At 39.2% G+C, this 7459-nt stretch overlaps 1 pseudogene; it reads left to right on the top strand.

The window, feature by feature from the left end:
- Window positions 1-250: 250 nt before the first annotated feature.
- LOC130842662 (ubiquitin-fold modifier-conjugating enzyme 1-like) lies at window positions 251-622 on the top strand (annotated as a pseudogene).
- Window positions 623-7459: the final 6837 nt, after the last annotated feature.

Below are 7459 nucleotides of genomic sequence, written 5' to 3'. Positions count from 1 at the left end.
ATAGAAGACATGCAGGCATCTGTGATCTTATGAGGTTGAACTTATCAATCCTGAAAATATAGTGAAATAGACATATACAAAAAGGATATGGATGCAAGGATACCAATTCAGGCCTATTGAAGTAGATGAGAGATGATGGTGGCTTAGACTAGACTGTTGCTAGTGTAGACTAAGATAAATGAACAATGTTGAGAAATAATTTAGAAATAGAATCAACAAGATTTGGTTGACTCTTGTGCCCCGGTCCAAGATGGCAGATGAGGCCAACTGGTGTGTTGTGTCTGAGATCCCGGTGCTGAAGACCAACACCGGAATGCGAGATCAGGAGTTGTTTGTGCAGAGATTCAAGGAGGAATATTAGTCTCTTATCTGGATTCCTATCACATACCCCACTACCGCTCCAGAAATTGCAGTCCCTGAACTGGATGGAAAAACAGCAAAGATATACAGGGATGGCAAAATATGCCTGACCTATCTCTTTAAGACTTTGTTGGCTAGGAATGTGCCTAAGTTTGGACTAGCTCATTTCATGGCTCTGGGGCTGGGGCCATGGCTGGCAGTGGAAATCCCCAATCTGATTCAGAAGGGAGTGATTTAGCATAAAGAGAAATGCAGCCAATGAAGGATCAAGCTACTGAGACAGACAGAGGGACCTTTGATAGTCTATGTTCCCGTTTTCCTGTGCGTCATTCTTCTTACTCATCTAACTGCTTCCCCAATACCCCTTTACCCATAATTGTTAATAAGTAGCTACAGCAGACACTGCTGAAAAAAACAACAGTATTGCTGCTGAATTTTGAAGTTGGGCTACACAGGAAGGGGAAAGACTAGGGCCTTAAAAAACCAAAAGGCAATTTATATCCCTTCCCCAGGTGGAGCAATGTGAAGTCTTGGAGGGATAGGGGGTGACTGAAAGTGGGTACATCGTCTTTTTGGTTTCTGGAGATAACGCATCAATAAAAGCTGCTTCCTCAGGTGAAAAACAAAACAAAGCAAGACTTGGTTAAGTAATTTGATGTAAACTGTATGATAATGGGAAGTGATATCAGGAATGACATTTAGCTTTCTGGTTTAAGCAAACTAGAAGAATAATGACGTATTTCCATAATTGGGGAAGATTTAGGGGGAAAATAACATGAAGGGAGATGAACAGTTAAATTTTGGTTTTAACTATTTGAGACCCATGTGAATTATCCAAGTAGGAATGTTAGGTAGGCAGTTATATACACTAATCAGGGAATATTTGTGAGTTTGTGGTATAACATTGAGCTATATCAGCATATAGATTGTGTATAAAGCCATGAGAGTAGATGAGATGGCCAAAAAATAGTGGTGAGCATAAGAAGAAATAGAGCCTAACATAGAGTCTTGAGTGACTTTACCAATTAAGGGTCAGATCTAATAGAAGAGGATGAACTGGCAAAGGGCAATGAGAGGGACAGACAAAGGTAAGAGGAAATTCAGGAAATAGAATTTCCTGAAGGCAAGAGAAGAGAATGCCTTGTGAAGACAGTGTTATCAATACTGTCAGATTCTTAGAGGCCAGCACTGGAGCAACTGGATTGAATCTAGTGATATGGATGTCATTGGCATTTAGCGTGAGAAATCTAGCATGAGAAATTTTGGTGGAAAATAAGGGACAGAAATCAAGTGGGTGGGTTAAATCATATATAAGAGGTGAGGAAATGGGGGGAAAGAAAACAGACAACTCATTCTACAAGTTTGGCTATGAAGGACAGGAGATAGAGCTGTAGCTGGAGGAGCATATAGAGTCAAAGGTGTTCTTGTTATTGTTATTCTTCATTTAATAAGAGAAAGTAGGCAATGAATGTTGATGGGGATTAGAGAAAAAGAAATAAAAAATACAAGGATGGGGGTGGTAACTAATAGGGTCTCCAGGTCTTGATAAAGTTGGGTGAGTCTAAATGAATGTTGAAATCATGCTTCTGTTTACTTTCTTTCCATGATCCTTGCAACCATTTTCTCACCACTCCCCTTCCTTCCAACCAGCTCAGGATACCTTTATCCTAGTCTGTAAAGATTTTGTGTATTATGATCCTGTGTTTCCTAAAAGGCTAGTATGGTAGAGTCATTAAGAGCTAATCTTTAAAACCAGTCAGATCCATTTTGAGTCCTTTTTCTGCTCCTTTATTACTGTTTAAATTTTTATAAAACAAGTTGCATTAAGTTTCTTCGTATGTAAAATAGGGACAATAACAACTAACTTGTAAGAATCATGTATTAAAAAAGGTAATGCATGTGAAACACCTAGCACAATATCTGATATATAGTGAATGTTGGCTTCATGCAATGCAAGAGGCTTGTTGCCTGTTCAAAATAATGGTTCCTGAGCAAGGTCACTTGGGGACATGAGCCTTTGGTTTACTCAGTGCATCCTTATTCCTCTACATTATCAACAGTTTGTGATCTGATGGCCCGTGGGCCAAATCCAAACCACCAAATATACTTTGTTTATTCTACTATGTTTAAAAAAATACTTTAGAACTTTTTAGCATTTAAAAATCATGAGATTTTACATATATATTTGGATTTTTGACTTTTCCTGGAGAATTTGCAGATCTGCACATATGTATGAAAACACAAAACTGTGCCAATAGCTTTATTAATTCAGTTTACTTGTTTCACTCTTTTAGGCACTTGAGTTTCCGATTCCTGCCATAAGGCATTCTTAAACCTTGAGGTTGCTGTGCTGCAAGGGATCAAATTTATGCTTTTAATAAAACTTTCAATTTGTTCAGCTACTTGCAAAAACAATTGAAGACAAAACTCCAAATATTCTAGACTTTATTTTGGTCTAATGCATAACTATTTATAAATGAAAAAACTATCTCAGAAACCAAATTGTCTCCTCAGACACCTTCTAATTTTGTACAGAGTATTTGTGAGTAGGAGAACTGACAAGGCAGAAATAACTATAGACTTCAGATAAAAAAAAATCTTTCCAACATCCTCATCTAGCTTCATGCGCCTTTAAAAATAACTTGCAGGGTCACCCAGTAAATCATTTAGCCAAAATAAAAGCTCAAAGCTAAGCTACCAGAATTTTCAGGCCTATTGCTCAGCTATCGAGCTTTGTTACCCATTATAAAATTTCTACCTTGCAATAAATGACCTTCATGGAATGAAGGCATAGAGAACAAAGGTTATATGAGTTTTTCTATTATTTGATAAAGGATCCTTTATACTAGTTACTGTATCCCAAAAGCTTTATCTACCAATTTAGCAGCTACACAATGAATAGTACCTTTGGAAATTGCTAATATTGTTCAAATTGATTTTAATTGGATAGTGTTTCAATTTATCTCTTGATAATAGGTTGCTGTCATATTGCAAGATATATTGTAATAGCTGCATATATATGCCAAAAGAAAAAATCAGCAGAGGCATTTCAACTATAAAATCATATTTTCCCACCCCACACTAATATTCCTAGGTTAAAGTTACCTATTATATTCCCAGGCTAGAGAAGCAAAAGGAAAAATGGTGTTACCTAAAGCCCTTGGTGGTTTTCAGTTATTCCAACACTTGGTATCAAGTCTCTGAATTGAATTTCCATTGCTTGAAATACCTACTGTGAAATAAAATTCATATTTTGTGTCAAGACAAGAAAAATATAGACAAAAAAAATTTTCTGCCATTTGATGTCCTCTCTCCCCCCACTGTGCATTGTATATCTGCATCATGCATCGAGCAGCCCTCTCCATCAGCAGAAATACCTGCTCAACCACAAAAAGCAACATTCTCCTAGCATCAACAAGACAACTCCTTAAAAGATAACATTCCTTCTTGATCTTGTGAAGAGTCAAGAGGACACTTAGATCTGGATTGTGTAAACTGTCAATAATGCATCATTTGATGTACAGCCCTCTGTCTCAAAAAACTTATATGGGGAGGAATCAAGATGGCAGAATAGGAGGATGTAGAGTTTGCCTCTCCTCACAAGTACATCAAGAATACATCTACAAATGGAACAATTCTTACGAAGCACCTGCTGAACACTAGTGGAGGACCCTTGGACACCTAAAAGGACAAGAAAAATCCCCACTCAACCAGGTAGGACAAAAGAAAGAAAAAAAAGTGGAAATGGGAAGGGACCAGCATCCCTGGGGTGATGAAGCTGAAGAAAAGAAGAGGTTCCTGCACTCAGAGTAGTCCCCTCACAGCAGGGGGATCAGTTGGGACAGAGAGGGGCCTTCAGGAGATCAAAAGGGAGCACAGCAACTGGTCTGTGGAAGGCAGAACAGAGTAGGACCTATGTGCGTGGTCTGTGCCACAGCCCTGTTCACCCCAGCCTGAGTTGTGTGTCTCTGGGTGCAGAGGGGTGCTGGGTGCTGGAAAATGGAGTTTGGAGAGTGGACCCAGGGAGGGGACAGCTATTGGCTGTGAGGAGACAGCCAGAAGAGAAGGGAATGGGGAGCTCCACAACCACAAAAGTTTGCAGAGGAGGCCCAGGCCACCATAGAAGCAAGGTGCCATTGTTGAGTAGTGTACAAGGGGCAGGGCCACCACTGCAATCCCCTTCCCCATGCACTCACCCCTGCCTTCACAGGCACTGGTCAGGGCACCCATCTGAGCGGGCTTGCTGCCCCTCAAGCCAAGGCCTCCTCTGCCCGTGTAGGCTCCAGGGTCCTAAGCAATACCTCCACCAGAACATCCCTTGGCCATGCCAGCCCCAGTGGGCCTGCACACAATGCCCATGCCAAAGCCTTCTCATAAATCAGCCCGGGCACCCCAGCCTCAGATAGGAATCCACCAATGCTGGAGGGGGCTGGATGCTAAAGCATGGAGTTAGGAGGACTGAACCCCAGGGGCTGTGCAACTAAGGAAAAGGAACAGAAATCTTTCCATGCACAAGCTGTGGAGTAAATCCCTGTAATCAACTTGGGAAACCAAGCATCAATGGACTCTCCAAATGGACATTGAGTGTTCCCACAAGGAGATCAATCTAGCTTTAGCAGGTGTGGACTTTGGGAGCAAATACAAGTGGGAATTGGGCCAGGACAGAATCTGAGCTGCCACTACAGTGCCCACAGTGGGTCAAGTGACCTACTTAGAGTTCTTGGAGAGCATCCTGGGGACGTGGGGGTTGGCTGTGGTTCATGTGGCAGCAAGGATACTGATAGAAGAGGTCCCAGGAAAATTTTTAATTAATTTTTAAATGTTATTTTTAAATTTTTAAAATTTTTATTTTTCTATTTTTTATTTTATTTTACTTTTTTGTTGTTTTTGTATTTTTTGCTTGTTTTTTAATTTTTGGGGGATTTGTTTTTTGTTCTTGTTGTTTGGTTTGTTTTTCTCTTTTTCTTTTGGTTTGGTTTACATCTTTTTCTGGTCTCTGCTGTGTGTTTGCTTTTTGCTTTCTTCAATTTCCTTTTTTGTTTGCTTTCTTTTTTTTTTTTTTTGCTTTTGTTTTTGTTGTTTTTTATTGTATGTTTTGATTTTGGGGTTCTTTTGTTTTTTTTGGTTGTTTTGTTGTTTTGTTTTTAATTTTTTTGTTTGTTTTTTGTTCTTGTTGTTTGGTTTGTTTTTCTCTTTTTCTTTTGGTTTGGTTTACATCTTTTTCTGGTCTCTGCTGTGTGTTTGCTTTTTGCTTTCTTCAATTTCCTTTTTTGTTTGCTTTCTTTTTTTTTTTTTTTTTGCTTTTGTTTTTGTTGTTTTTTATTGTATGTTTTGATTTTGGGGTTCTTTTGTTTTTTTTGGTTGTTTTGTTGTTTTGTTTTTAATTTTTTTGTTTGTTTTTTGTTACTTTGTATGTTTTTTATTCGTTTTTGGTTGGTTGGTTTTGTCTTTATTATTTGTCTTGGGTTTTCTTTGTTATTTTTTATTTGTTTTTGTTGTCTTCGATTTTATTTGTTTGTTTCTTTTCTTTTCCTTTCTTTCTTATTCTTTTATTTATTTATTTATTTTTGGCCAAGCCATGCAGCTCACGGGGTCTTGGTTCCCTGACCAGGGGTCAATACTGAACTCCTGGGATGGGAGTGCCAGGTCCCAGCCCAGGGAATATTAAATGGCATGAGCTCTCTCAAAGGTACCCTTCTTGGGATCAAAACCCAGTTCCACCCAACTGCCTGCAGGCTGCAGTGCTGAACATCTCAGGTCTAACAACCAGCAAGACAGGAACACAGCCCCACCCATCAGCAGACATGCTGCCTAAAGTCATTCTAAGCTCACAGACACCCCAAAACACACCCCCAGGTGTGGCCTTACCCATCAGAGGGCTAAGACTCAGCTCCACCCACCAGAGTGCAGGCATCAGTCCCTCCCACCAGGAAGCCTACACAAGCCCCAGGACCAACCTCACTCACCAGAAGCAAGAAGGACTGCAATTCTATAGCCTGTGGAAAGGAGACCACAAACACAGTAAATTAGACAAAATGAGATGACAGAGAAATATGCTGCAGATGAAAGACCAAGATAAAAACCTACAAGACCACTAAATGAAGAGATTGGTAATCTACCTGAAGAAGAATTCATAGCAATGATAGTAAAGATGATCCAAGATCTCAGAAAAAGAGTGGAGACATGGATCCAGAAGATACAAGAATGTTTAACAAGGACCTAGAAGAACTAAGGAACAAACAGCAATGATGAACAACACAATAACTGAAATGAAAAATACACTAGAAGGAATCAATAACAGAATAACTGAGGCAGAAGAACGGGTAAGTGAGCTGGAAGGTAGAATGGTGGAAATAATCAGCACAGAGCAGAATAAAGAAAAAAGAATGAAAAGAAATAAGGACAGCCTAGGAGACACCTGGGGCAACATTAAACACACCAATATTTGAATTACAGGGGTCTCAGAAGAAAAAGAGAAAGGGTCTGAGAAAATATTTGAGGAAATTATAGTTGAAAATGTCCCCAACATGGGAAAGGAAATAATCACCCACATCCAGGAAGTGCAGAGAGTCCCATACAGGATAAACCCAAGGACAAACACTCCACAACACATATTAATCATACTAACAAAAATTAAATACAAAGAAAATATTAAAAGCAGCAAGGGAAAAGCAACAAATAACATGCAAGGGAAGCCCCATAAGGTTATTAGCTGATTTTTTAGCAGAAGCTCTGCAGGCCAGAAAAGAGTGGCAAGATATATTTAAAGTGATGAAAGGGAAAAAAACTACAACCAACAGTACTCTACCCAGTGAGGATCTCATTCAGATTAGACAGAGAAATCAAAAGCTTTACAGAAAATCAAAAACTAAGAGAATTCAGCACCACTAAACCCACTTTACAGCAAATGCTAAAGGAACTTCTCTAGGCGGAAAACACAAGATAAGAAAAAGAGCTACCAAAGCAAACCCAAAACAATTAAGATAATGGCAACAGAAACATACATATCAATAAATTACCTTAAACTGAGTGGATTAAATGCTCCAACCAAAATGCACAGACTGGCTGAATGGATACAAAAACAAGACCCATATATATG

The sequence above is a fragment of the Hippopotamus amphibius genome, chromosome X (assembly GCF_030028045.1).
Source record: "Hippopotamus amphibius kiboko isolate mHipAmp2 chromosome X, mHipAmp2.hap2, whole genome shotgun sequence".
In the NCBI taxonomy this organism is placed as follows: domain Eukaryota; kingdom Metazoa; phylum Chordata; class Mammalia; order Artiodactyla; family Hippopotamidae; genus Hippopotamus; species Hippopotamus amphibius.
This window is presented reverse-complemented; position numbering and strand designations above follow the sequence as displayed.